The sequence below is a fragment of the Giraffa tippelskirchi genome, chromosome 5 (genome assembly GCF_054371585.1).
Source record: "Giraffa tippelskirchi isolate mGirTip1 chromosome 5, T2T-mGirTip1v1.2.pri, whole genome shotgun sequence".
Taxonomy (NCBI): Eukaryota; Metazoa; Chordata; class Mammalia; order Artiodactyla; family Giraffidae; genus Giraffa; species Giraffa tippelskirchi.
In genome coordinates, this window is record NC_137279.1 from 31,650,804 (window position 1) to 31,665,037 (window position 14,234).

Below are 14,234 nucleotides of genomic sequence, written 5' to 3' on the forward strand. Positions count from 1 at the left end.
CAGACTTTGATGAAGGAGTCTATAGATATTTCAGAAATAACCCCAGTGCTCACTGGACCCCCAACTCTGCCTTATATGGGGAGCATTCATCATTCCAGGACACTGCCAATCAAGGGCATCATTAGAGCAAATCCAGGTATCTGTCACTAGATGTGAGATGCTGTCTGGACTGATGGAGCTATATTTCTGATCACTCTTTAAAAGGTCCCAGAACCCACTGAGTCCCAGAATCTTTATAAAAAGTAGGACCTCACAAGGTCATGTTCTCCAGGTCTTATTTCACAGAAAGATTCCATTTAAGCCATCCCAGGAAGTCCAGTGTTTGTCCTGATCAAAATCGCCCCCAGAAACTCAGGCTTCTCTGTTGTAGAGCATCTTTCTTCCTGTTGTGATTTAAGTTCCTTCTGCCTTTTAAGCTCAGTTCAGCCTCTCCTTATATTTAAAAACTATGATTGGCTCCCCTGACCTCAGACGTTCTTCACGACCCAGGTGTCTTGGTCGGCTCGGCTGCTGCAACACACCAGAGACTGGGCAGCTCAAACAGCAGACATTTACCTCTCTCCTTTCTGGAGGCTGGAGCTTCTAAGATCAAGTGTCAGCAGACTCAGCACCTGGAGCGAGCCCACTTCCTGGCTGACAGACAGCCTTCTTCTTGCTGTGCCCTCACACAGCAGGGATGGGGGGCAGCTCTGGGCCACTAATCCCATCAATTAGGACCACTGTCAGAACTCATCTAAAGCCAATCACCTCCCAAAGCCCTCTCCCCATCCAAATACAGTTACACTGAGAATTGGGGCTTCAACCTATAAATTTGGGGAGACACAAACATCCAGTCCACAGCACAGGACTTCACCTGGCAGAGCTATTTAGTGAGGTCTCAGGATGGGACAGTGCAGGCTCCTGGGACAATACAGTTCCTTGCCCTGCACAGGGGCCTGACATGCCTCTTCCTCACTTTGCTGTACTTACAGCTTTGACCTTCACTGTCCTCACTAACCAGAGCCCTTTGACTGGCAAGTAAGGACCCAGCAAGAAGCACTCCACCCAGCACTCCCTGGCCACTTCCAAGTTGCAAGTAAATAAGCCATTTGTTCCTGGCCGATTTTGATCAAAGCTTCTCTGTCTTCCAAATTAGGCCTGAGTCATTTATAAAGTGTGCAAGTGTTTGGATTTTAATAGCAAGCATCCATCCATTTTAGGACAGATGATTAAAAGGCACTAATTAAAATCCTCTCATGACTGATGCCCAGACCCCAAGAATGATTGGCCTGCCCATTCCTGGCAGCCCCCAGTGTTGCCAAAACTCAACCTCTGTTAACTGGTGCTGAAGAGAAACATGGAGACAGAGTTTGGGGTGGAGTAAAAAAGGGTACCTTTATTGCTTTGCCAGGCAAAGGGTGCCACAGAGGGCTAATGCCCTCAAAACTGTGTGTCCTGCTCTGGAGGGGAGTAGTGAGGAGTCTTACAGTGTTCAAGGAGCAGGGTGTGGTCAGCTCATGGATATTATTCTGATTGGTGGGAGGTGAGGTAATGAGGAGTCAGCATCATCAACCTACTGGTTCTGGAGTCTGCATGCTTGCAAGCAGCATAGAGTTAACTTCTCCCACCTAATGGGGGATTCAGTGTCTGCAAAACAGCTCCAAGGACATGTCTCAGAATATTACCTATAGTCCTTGGGGAGGAACTAAAGGTCCTTGACTTTGTTTAACTGCTAAAGTATTATTATTTTGTCTTGCTTGACTGTTCTCTTTTTCTTTCTGCATTTTCTCACTACTCTGATTAAATTTATTCTTTGACTAAAGTTTTTCTACAGACAAAAGGCAGGCAGAGAACATGGGAGGGGTCTATTCTGGGAAGGCCTTATAGGGTCCTGCTCAGTTACATCAGCCCATGGACTAAGGGGACAGACTCTGGAGGACAGCTGTTCATGGGGACACAGGGTGGGCGGTAATAAGAAGGGTGACGCTCGTGTTCATCCCAAATTCCCAACTCAGAGGCATTTTACCTTCAAGGTCATCTCACCTGGCAAAAGGCAGGCAACTGCTCCTCCCCCTGAATCTCAGGACCACGGACAGCATTCCGTTAAATTGACATGGGATGTGTTTAAATCAAAAGTCAAGGGAATAACTTGATCTTTGATGCACAACAGTGTGCTGCAGCCTTAAAATATGCCCAACCTCAGAGCAAGAGCTGGCCAGACTCTCATGGTCTGGGGGCGAGAGAGGATCAGACGTAGTAAGGAGATGAGTACCGAGCTGTGGACCTCAGCCACAGCCTCTGCCCTTTCCCTGACCAGCAGGTGCAAATTCAGGACTTTCCTTCTACTCCTCCTCGCCCCACTCAGCAAACATACCCCCAGGAAACTGAACCTCTCCCACTGTCACCTCTGATCATTGATATCCCTGGCCCCTGAGGGTGTTCCCTCCAGGATCCCAACCCCTCAGCCGCTTGGCTGCCTCCAACGGCCCTTCCTAAGCTTCAGGCTGGATTGTCCCACTTTTGTTTGTGGTCTCTGAAGCTCCCTATGACCTAAGGAAAAGCAAGACCACACTGCAGCTTTCGTGAGTCACTCCATCCGTTAAAAACACCAAAAATAACATACTACAATGGCATTGGCATACAGATTAATATCTTGATTTATGTATTGAAACGTTTTTCTTCAACCTAAAAGCTGCTTTTTTCCCCTCTGATTCTAAAAGCTGCTGAAACATTGCACGGCCTCTGAAAGTTCTGTGGGCTGGGAGCCTTGAGCCCACTGTGTCCCACGGAGACATGCCTGGCTTTCCCATCTTCTTCAGCCCGGCTCCCACCAGTCAGGGGCCTCAGCCCCTCCTCTGCCCTCTTGGCCTCTGGGTCTCCACTAAAGCTGTTCCTTTTACTCTCAGGGCCTCCCATGCCCTTCCCTGCTCACTAAGTCCTCCACGTGTGCTTCCACCCTGGCACAAGAGTGATGCTCTGGGCCCTGTGGACAGAATCTGTGCATCTTCACTGCTCTCTGATGGTGACCACATTGCAAGCCAGTCTTCCTGGCCAGAGGGCGGGTCCCTTCCTTCACCACAAAAACCCTCTGTGTGCCTGACTCTGGGAGACGCAATATATATGTGTTTTATGTTAAATCACTAGTTCAACTCTTTTGTGACCCCCATGAACTGTAGCCCACCAGGCTCCTCTGTCCATGAGAGGAAGGAGCTAATCAATGGATGACCTGCTCAAGACGACTGGTCAGCACCAGCTGCTCTGACGCAAGCAGTGTCAGGGAGGGGAGAGTGAAGGCAGAGAGGGAGGCTGAGGATGGAGGGGTCCCTCGAGAGTTTCCAAAACAGGAGCCTCCAGGTGGACACTGAGACCCCTCCGTGTGAGTGTGAATAAAAATTAGAGCAAATCTGAGCATGAGCAAGTGGCAGTCGGCTCAAAACGGTTGGCAAAGATCAAAAGTCATAACCAGAACCTACATGCCAGCATCTGGGCCTTTCCTTATGTTTATTATGCCTCTCCAATTCATTGAGAAACCCACTTGGGTGAACCCTACTGCATTTGCCAATATTTGAACATAAAGACGTTCTTGCAATAACAACCATGCAGAATGTACTGTGTTTATGACACAAATTCCATAAATAACACTACTACTAAAAAATAGTAACAGAAACTAAGTTATCGAGCACTTACTATGTCCCAGGACCATCTGAAGCCCTTTCCCCATGTTTCCTAAGCCCAGCTCCATAGCCCACAACACACGCTAAAGTCTTGAGAGCATCCAAGGGTAGAAGCTCAGCCATCTAGGCGATGGGCCGGTGAGCCTCTGCGGTGGTCTGGATCCAGAGACAGCCCTCCGCCCTCCACTCTGTCCCAGATGTCCTCAAAGACAGGAATTATTGTTTCTATTTTAGACACTGGGCTTAGAAACTGTTCCATCTGTTAGCATCAGAGCCAGATTCAAACCACTGACTGGCCTCACAGAGGATTTGGCTCCAGCACTGTTTGGTACTTACAACTGCCAAGTAAGCCGACATCATCAGAAGGACCAACACAATCAGGCCCGCCCTGTCTGGCTGTAAGAATGAGTCTGTCCATCTCCAGCGTGACACTAAGGGGACCCGACATCCACGCGACCCCCAGCCGCACAGGAGGCTCTATTGGGCACTCAACTTGCAGGACTGAGAAAAAACAGTATCTTTCTGACTCTGCTCTGTGCACATGGGGGAAGTGTCACTCTTACTGGTTCTCCCTGTGATGGTGTCCCCCAGACGGCAAGGGACAGGCAGCCAGTGGGGCAGGGGGACAGGGAGATGTCTGCGGAAACTCTTCGGCCACATCTGTTCACTTGCCCAGATTGCCTCCAGCAATTTCAGCCAGATTGTTTGAAATGAAACCATTGGCACGAGATTTACTTAAAGGCTTGTCTGAAATTATTAGGGCTGATGCTGATGGAAGGGTTTTCACTGAACACTGACAACAGGGTGGAGAGAGGAAGACAAGAAAACACTGGCTAATCTGAGCAAGGCCCTGGGATGAAGGGAGGCAGGAAAACTTCCCATGGGGTGTTCAGGGAATTCCTTGGGCTCCATCTCAGAGAGTGAGTGAGTGACTTCAGGGATCTGGACAGGACACAGCCAGTCGCCTACAGTATCTGCAGGGCATCTCTCCAGCCCTCAGGTCTCAGCATCTCTCCTGATCAGAACGTTCAGGGCTTACACATTCTTAAGGATTGAATGAGTGGTGTTCATGGTACACAGATTATGGTGCATGGACCCAAAACACGCCCCCCAAAAGTGATCACTCTGTTTACTGTTGTTATTCTAGGTCTCTGTGTAATTTAAACTCAAGGGGCTTCCCAGGTGGCACTAGTGTGTGTTAGATCCCTGGATGGGGAAGATCCCCTGGAGGTGGGCATGGCAACCCACTCCAGTATTCTTGTCTAGAGAATCCCATGGACAGAGGAGCCTGGTGGGCTATAGTCCATAGGGTTGCAAAGAGTCAGACATGACTGAAGTGACTTAGCACAGCACTCTTAAAAGGGTCCTTTTGGTATTTAGCTTAGCCTATTGACAGAAGGATTATGCAACTTATACGTATGAAACAAGGTTGTGTGTCCCCAGAGCCCACCTGTGGGTGGTGGGTGCTTATCACTGCAGGTGCAGAGGCTGAAAAGGCTGACTGTCCCTGAATCCCACTCTGCACCAGCACTGTTATTCAGGAGGCTGGTGCTGTTATAAACATCCTGATTTTTACAGACAAGAAACCAAGGCTCAAGGAATCATATCATTGTCCAGGTCTGCAGCATCAGTAAGGACTGGGTCTGGGATTTGAAATTGGACAGTTGGACCCTAGTAAGCCTGCTCCTAACAGCTCTGTTCTACCCCAGGGTTCAGTGTGACCTCATCTTATCTAATGACACCTGCAAAGAACCCCATCCTCACTAAGGCCACATTCTCAGTGGGCATGAATTTGGGGGGGGACATCATTCAACCCAGTGCAAGGACCAATGGACCCAACATTCTCAAGCAGTTTGCACGCCGTTCGTAGCACAAGCCATTAACAGTTATCCGATCTCCTAATTCAGCCCCAAACCTGCTGCCAGAGAAGATCACAGCTGCCTTGTTAGTCCTGGACCGAGATGCAAGCCCGAGCCCCTGTCTGGGACATCACTGGGTCTGGAGGAACGGCCCCTGGAGGGCATGGCTTGTCAAATTTGAGGCTGGAGTTGAAGATGTGGGTGTTGGCAGCCAGCACGGCCGATGTGTGTGGGTTTCTCGCCTCCGGATGGACTGGAGTACCTCTGCCCTCTCAGCAGCAGACAGGCCCACAGGTTTTTGCCAGAGAAACCATCCAAAGATGGGTGAGCACAACCATCTGATGAGAAGCAGTGAGCCATACCCCAGAGCTCACTCACCGGTGATTTGTTGTTCAGTCGCCCAGTTGTGTCTGACTCCCTAAGACCCCCACAGACTGCAGCATGCCAGGCTTTCCTGTCCCTCACAATCTCCCGGAGCTTGCTCAAACTCAATTCCATTGAGTCGGTGATGCCATCCAACCATCTCATTCTCTGTCTGATGATCTTCTGCTAAACAAGGGGCTCCCGTACCTGCTCACAGCCATGGTCCTTATCCCTCTGAGCCCGTCTCCGAGGTGCTCAACGATTCACGTCCGCTTTGTTTCTGGAAAGTCCGATTCATGTCCGCTTTGTTTCTGGAAAGTCCGGGGAGGAAGTAATCATTAAAAACATGTAAATTAAGTTACCCCAGGGGCTTAATAGATTAGTCATTGACTTTTTCCCTCCTGTTGGATCTTAACCTTCTGTGGAAATTAATCGCCAAATGGCTCAAAGAAGCCACCAAAGGTTGGCATGCTCTATTCACATAGAGCAGAGGGACCCCTCCCCCTGCTATCTTCATTTCGTCTCCCCCTCCCCAGAAGCTTGCTGTTGACTCAGACATGACTATCTTGCGGCCAGCCTGAAGGCCCTGACCACCTGCCTCCTCCTCCACAGCTGTTACCCAGGGCAGATCCCATCCCATGGGACAGACACATCAGCCTCACGTGCTCTGAAGAGAAGGGATTTGGCCTCAACAAGAGAGGGAAGAAAAGTAGGTTTCTGTGCCTTGTGGGTTCATGCAGTCATTAGTCACCATATAAGCATTTATTGAGCACCTATGATATACTGGGGCTTCCCCAGTGGCTCAGCTGTAAAGAATCTGCCTGCAATGCAGGAGACCCGGGTTCGATCCCTGGGTCGGGAAGATTCCCTGGAGGAAGAAATGGAAACCCACTCCAGTATTCTTGCCTAGAGAATCCCATGGACAGAGGATCTTGGCAGGCTACAGTTCATAGGGTCGCAAAGAGTCAGACCTCAGAGCAGTGACCCCAACCATGGAACCACTTGATCCCAACAGTGTGGCCGGAAGGACTACAGGGACCCTGGGAGCCCAAGAAAGGAGGTGAAAGAGGTTCCTGGGGAAGCTAGGGAGGCTTCTTGGAGGAGAGGATGCTCTGAGCTTCATCTTAAGCAGGGGCAGGCGTCTGCCATGGGAGAGCTTCTCCAGGAAGGAGCAGCATGAGTCAGGCCTGGAAGCAGCCAGACACAGGTTCAGAGCGCAACACAGCCTCTGCCCCCAACAGCCAGCTGTGCAATGAAGTTGTCTTTCTGTAGTCATTTGCCCTCTCGAGTGCCAGTCTCTTGGCCTAGGAAGTCTTACTTGCAGGTAAGAAGCTACACATGTTGTTAGTCGCTCAGTCATGCCCAATTCTTTGCAACCCCATGGACTCCAGCCCATCAGCCTCCTTATGTCCATGGGATTCTCCAGGCAATAATACTGGAGTGGGTATAGCTATTCCCTTCTCCAGGGGATCTTCCTGACCCAGGGATCCAACCCAGGTCTCCTGCATTGCAGCAGATTCTTTGCCGTCTGAACCACCAGGGAAGCCCACACATAGAAATGGTTACTGTTATTACTATAGCTGCCGGTGCCTCTATTATTACAGGTTCCAAGAGCTGGAGTCCTAGGGCTGCTGGAGCTCAGGCTGTGAGGCTGGAGAAACACAGAAGAAGGTAGAAGCCGGTGAAGAGCAGTAGGCAGAGAGACGAATGAATGAATACATGCATGCATAAACAAAAAGTGAATAAAAGGATCAAGAATGATTGTGATGCCACATTGAAGGGTTTTGTCCTAGGATCCTTAGAGGATCTGGAAGGGACCCCAGGTAGAGCAGCTGGCTCAGACACACAGATCTGGACAGGTGTGCTGCAGGAAGCATGATCTACAGAATCCTTTCCGACCCTCCTCCTGGCCAACATCTTTGTACATCACTCTGGCTTGACTCTTGAGGAGCTGGCACACCCTCATTCATTCCCTGCCAGGTCACGCCTCCAAACACCAACATCTTCCCAATGGGGACTTCCACCTCTGTGTCATTCCACTCTTTATTCACATCACAGTTTCCTGCCATAACAAGTGATCACAATTCTGCCCCACAGAGGACAAGTGGGGGCTGCCTCCAGAAGAAAGTATTGATGGCACAATCTCAGGGGGGAAGGAGTACAGAATGTGTGGCTTCATTTCAGACATTAAAGAGAAGGGCAACTTGGTGAGAGGCAAGTTCCAGCCTCACATCAGTTTGTGAGCATCTCCCAGGACAGGACCAGAGCTGTGTCCCTCTGCCTGCCCACAACTGTCAGCCAGCATGTGGTCAGAGCCCAGCTCACCCCTGCTGACCAGGCCTCACGGTCCAGAGCAGCAGGTGAAGGGAACAGCACCCACCTCTCCTCTCTCCTGGGAGCCTGAGCAGCGGTTACATGCAGGTCCGTGGACCAAGGGCAGCCAGAAACCAGCCCCCTGCCTCCTTCCTCAGCCAGGGGGCCTCTGCTGCTGAGATCCACACCCTGACTTTGCAGGAGATGCGCACCCAGCAGCTGCTTCTGGTGAGCGAGCAGAGTCGAGGAGATGCCAATTTGTGGCAGACGTCTGAAGAAGCTATTTCTAAAACAGCAATTACCAGAAAGGAGAACAAATTACTACTTACTTCAGAGACTTTCACACATGGAGAATCAGGGCCTTACAAAGTAATCAGGGCAATGTGTTTGCAAAACTGCATTATTTATATTGAAATATTTCACGGAGAAAGGTCAGGGACCGAAATTGAAGGTTAGCGAGGAATAAAATACCAGGGTCACCGTATCGCTGGGAAGTCTGCACAGGGCCTTGATTACCAACACATTAGGCACTTTTGAAAACTATTAAATAAATCCAGGCTGGTATCCAACGTTGGATTTCTAGGAAAATATGAGCTCCGTTGCCCAAGCCCAATGGCGGAACTACAGAGCAGGCAGAGAGGCCCTGCCCACGCCTGCGGCCCGGGAAGGGTCTGCCGTGCCCAGGGAAGCGGCCATCGGACACCCAGCCCATCCATCAGACCTTGGTGGGTTGCCAGGCAACCACCCAGCCTCTCTAGGGGTCCACCCAGAGTCACCAGGACATTAATAGCTGGTCCAGGGCTGGGGAGGGAAGGAGGGAGGTGGCTTGAGAAAGGGCAGAGCAGGCTGGAGGGAACTTTGACTTGGACTCTGCAAGAGGATGGCAGCAGGCAGCTTCCCTGGATTGGGGTCAAGGCCGTGGGCCCCCTCTTTACACTGTAGCCCTCACCCTCCACTTCCAACCCTCCCCACGGACTAAATGTGCCCCCAGGAGAGGCCCACCAGGGACCATCAGTTCAGTAACACATAAGTATATCGTGCTTGCACTGCCCGGGTCTAATTTAATTCTGGAAATACCCCCATTAAGCTGAGAGAGAAGGAGGCTGAGTTCTCAGGGTGGCTCTTCTGTTTTCCCAGGAAGCTCCGGGTTGCCATTTGGGATGTCCAGGCTACTGCAGCTGCAGACGGTTACCTCTGCCTCCAGGGTCCAGGCACAGTCCCCAGGTCTCTATTCCAGGGTCCAGCACTAAGCTCACTGAGTGAGGAGCAAAGCTTCTGGGGACCATGATGGTGAGGGGAAGTACAACACATAGGGTCCACTGGTGGACTTAGGTCACACCTGCCTGAATGCCTTCCTGTCTGCAGAGAAAGGCCTCTGGGCTGGGTCTGCATTTCATTCAGTGCCTTGTCCTATTCATCCATTCATCTATACATCCATCCTTTCATTCACCATCCATTCATCCACCTATCCATCCATCATCCATCCATCCCTCCATCCATCTGTACATCCAGCCAGCCAACAACCAGCCACCAGCCACCCATCCATCATCCATCCACTCACCATCCATCGATCCATCTGTACATCCATCCAGCTGGACATCTATCCATCCATCTGTACTTCCATCCATCCATCCATCCATCCATCCATCCATCCATCCACCCATCTGTACATCCAACCATCTGTACATCTATCCATTCATCCACCCTTCTGTGTATACATACATACACATATGCATTGAAAATTACCAGAGTGGCTCTTGGGCAGACCCTATAAGAGAAGGATGGGTCCACAGAAACAGAAATCCTGAGAGGGACTTTGTTGTCACTGTCGCAGAAGCTTCCATATGGCACATGGAGCTTGGCCAAAGGCTGAGCAAGAGCTCAGCATGTCCTTATTGACCCTGCACACAGAAAAACTGCCTGCTTGTAAGGGCAGGAGCCCAGGAGCAGGAGCCCAGGGAGGCCTGTCAGACTGTGACAGAAGACAGAAGGGCACTGGCAGGAAGGAGGGACCCTCCACAGTCTGTTCTCAGACAGCAAAGAACCACATCCACAAAGGTCACAGGAAGGGGATCTCCAAGACCCTGGTGGGGACCGCTCACCTGAAACCCCAGCTAGAGAATTTTGGATAGGAAGCTCTACCCAGAGCCAGTCACGTAATTTTCAAGGCCCAGTGCAAAATGAAAATGTGGCACTCCTTGTTCAAAAGGCAGCAAATAAAGTGCTAAAGGTAAGAAACTATAAACCACTTTCCTTTCTTCCACAGTCTCTGTTTTGACTTGTCATGGTGATTTATATTTGCTGTACAATACCATTCTAACTCAAGAAAAATTTAAATTTCAAATTATTAGCATGGATTTTTACCATTCATCTCTATATTGTGCAATGCCAATTTTAAATGCAAACATAAGAGCATTTAACTCCTATGCAGAATCACTGAAATTGTACAATTCATATTTTGTAGCTCATATATGAAGATGTATTTCATTCTTCCCAGAGCAGCAAAAAGTCTGCACAAAACCAATGCAACTGTCTTTAATTCGCTCTCAGATCAGGCACACTTCCCCAGCACTCTCTACCTTTGGCATATGGGTTAAGGAAGGTTTCAAAGGGAAGGGGGTTGCACCATTCTTGATCCCCTTTATTCTGCATCATTTTTTCCCCCACAGAAGTGGTTGGTTGCTGACACAGGGCAGTGAAAGGAACAAGGAAGGATACAGGGCTCCTTGGTCATTCACATTTCTTAGGAGGCCAGAGCCTTCTTTCTATTTTCAGAGCAAGTTCTAGTCCAAATGGGATGGATGGCTGCTTGGGATGGTCAGTGCTCCCCTTTGCCGTGGACCTGAGTCGCTTCCCCTGGACCACGCTGAGTCCTGCTGGCTTCACCATGGGTCTCCCAGAGTTCTGTGCTTGTGGGGAACTATGAATGCCAAGTGCCAGTGGGGTTTCAAGGAACAGTGGACACACACCCCATGTGTCTGTTCTGCTCACACACACATCATTGCCATAGAAGCTCAAACATCTTGCCATAGCACTTTGCTCACAAAACCCAATTTCAAAGTTAAGAAAGCATTAAGAATTTCAAGATGGAAACAGCACAGAGTGAAACCAAGCATGGACCACTTTGACTGGGGGGTTCTGTGGACACACAACTCTCATGCCCATTGAGTTCCTGCAGGGTAAGGCTGCTGGTGGAAGGGCAGATTCCCCAAGAAATACCTGCCTCATCTTCCAGGTGGTTCTGCCCCCTTCTGCAGGCCTGGACGAGGGTAAAGGAGGGAGTCTCAGAGGGTGAGCCCCTTGTTGCCTCAGCTCACATACAAATCCTCACGCACATGCCCATGGTGTCAGGCTGACCTGAGCCCTCCCAGGCCCCTCACTTTCTGTGTCCAACAAGACAGCAAATGTGGTGACAGCTCAGGTCAACAGGCCCTCACCAAAGGCTCCCATTTCCAGTTATGAATCTGCAGATGTGACCCAGAGTGGACACACCTGGTTGAACAGGACCAAATGATGTTCCCAGCACCTGGGTGGGCTGAAGGCATCAAATTCAGTGAAATTGTCTCTGCTGTCTTGTTTTCAACCCTTTGAGCTATTTTTAAAATCCTTTTTGGGCACTGGAAGGGTTTTGCCTCTATGACTACAGAAGCAAGTTCCCCTCCCGCCAAAGCCCACAAATAAATGTACAGAGGGATGCCCACTTGTGCCCATGTGTACAATCCTCCCAATACCACATGAAAAATGTGCTCTGTTCTCAAGACACACTCACCCTTGCACCACCATGGACGACAACCTACACCATGCAGTCAGGGCCAGGAATGCCCTCCTCTTTGGAAAGCATCCTCAGAGCCAGAACATATTCTCAAGATCCTCAAGAGTGGACCATGTTCATCTCGACACTGAAGCTGGACACTGTTGACAGGGGATGAGATGGTTGGATGGAATCATTGACTCAACGGACACGAGTTTGAGTAAACTCCAGGGGATAGTGAAGGACAGAGGAGCCTGGCATGCTGCAGTCCATGGGGTTGCAAAGAGTTGGATACAACTGAACAACAATAACAACTATTTTCAGAAACCACTGCAGGTCACCTGGAATGAAGACTGAGGTCTCAGAGGCGTGGATGGACCCACAGCTAAGTGCCTACAGGGTGATCAGTGGAGCTTACTTTGGTGGTTAAGCGCATGACCTCTGGTCTCAGACTGCCTGGGTTTTAATCCTGACCTCATCAATGTGTTATCTGTGTGACCTTGGGCCAGTCACTCTACCTCTCTTTGCTTTGGAATCTCTGCCTATAGAGTTTGAGTGTAAGAGTTTTTACTGCTGAGCATTCTTCTGAGGATTAAATAAATATGTGATATACTGAGAACACTGATGCACGGTAAACGTTTCGTATTAATACATGTAAAATGAAAGAAAATGTTAGTGGCTCAGTCATGTCCAACTCTTTGTGACCCCATGGACTGTAGACCGCCAGATGCCTCTGTCCATGGGATTCTCCAGGCAAGAATATGGAGTGGGTGGCCATTCCTTTCTTCAGGGGATCTTCCCAACCCAGGATCGAACCTGGGTCTCCTGCAGGTGGATTCTTTACTGTATGAGCCACCTGGGAAGCCCAATACATACTGGCTATTTTTTATCCTCACTATTCAGGAAAGACATTTCACAGAGGCATTCAGAGAACAATGGCTCTCGGGACCAAGGAGCTCCCCTCAAGGTCTCTCTAAGCCATCTTCTCAATACCAATATCTCCCCAGACCAGTGCTGCCAAGAGAACTTTCTGGAATGATTAGCAAGTCCTTTTCTATGCTATCAGACTCAGGATCCACCACCTAAAACATGATGATTGTGACCAAGGAGGTGAATTTTTAGTTTCTGTGCATTGTAATAAATTTAAATTTACAAAGTAACTAGCAGCTGTCATGTTCAATAGTGCAGCTCCAATCACTTCCAGAATTTCTCAATTTTAAGCAAAAAAATTATTTATTGAAACATGAATGGGAAATCCTGATTTCCATATACCCCTTACAGAAGGCTCCCGAGTTCTCAGGAGCTGATTAAAGTCTCTGAGAAGTCCTGCAGCAACTATATTTTGTTCACCCTAATGGTTGACAAATTTGTTTGACCACACTATCTCTCTTCTGTGTGGGTTATACAGCACTCATCAACACCCCGCAGGTCATTCCAGAAGTCTGTGTCCACAAGACCAATGAATGTCATTCGGGTTTTGAAAAGCTACCAAAAAGGGCCTTTGTTTTAATACCTCTTTTCAGTGCTCCTGGTTCCAGAAACCAGGAATCAATGCTAAGTTACTCATGAAGTCATTCAACAAACATGTGATGTGCCCTTACCACATCCCGCTCCATGCTGCACCTGTAGACACATAACTGTCTCCTTCTTTAGAGGCCCTGGGGCTTCCCTGGTAGCTCAGCTGGTAAAGAATCTGCCTGCAATGCAGGAAACCTGGATTTGTTACCTGGGTTGGGAAGATCCCCTGGAGGAGGGCATGATAACCCACTCCAGTATTCTTGCCCAGAAAATCCAATGGACAGAGGAGCCTGACGGGCTACAGTCCATGGAGTTGCAAAGAGTCAGACACAACACACACACACACATACACAGTCCTTCTCCCAGAGATGTGAGCATCCTCCCTGGAGGTGAAGGAGAGAACAAGACAGGACTCAGGGACCAGCTCTGCTTCCAAGGACGCAGAAACAGGGTGCTGGGCCCCTGACTCCCCCCAGCACAAAGCCACTTAATGAATTTGAGATTAAAAAGCCCAGATACTGGCATATTCTCAAGATGCTTAATAAAGCAATTGGCCCGTAAATCAATCTGGCCCTCCAAACGAAGCCCCCAGTGTGGAAGCCAACCAGCCTTACCAGGCCTGCTTAATGCAAAATGGGTAATGTCATTTACAAGCCTCAAAGGCAAGCTTATGAATAAAAGAACAATGCTAGAAAACAAGCCCTGGAAATTTCTATGCATTGCAAACAACTCAGAGAACATCCTCGCTGTGCCCTCGGCCCATTCAGCCCAGCCCAG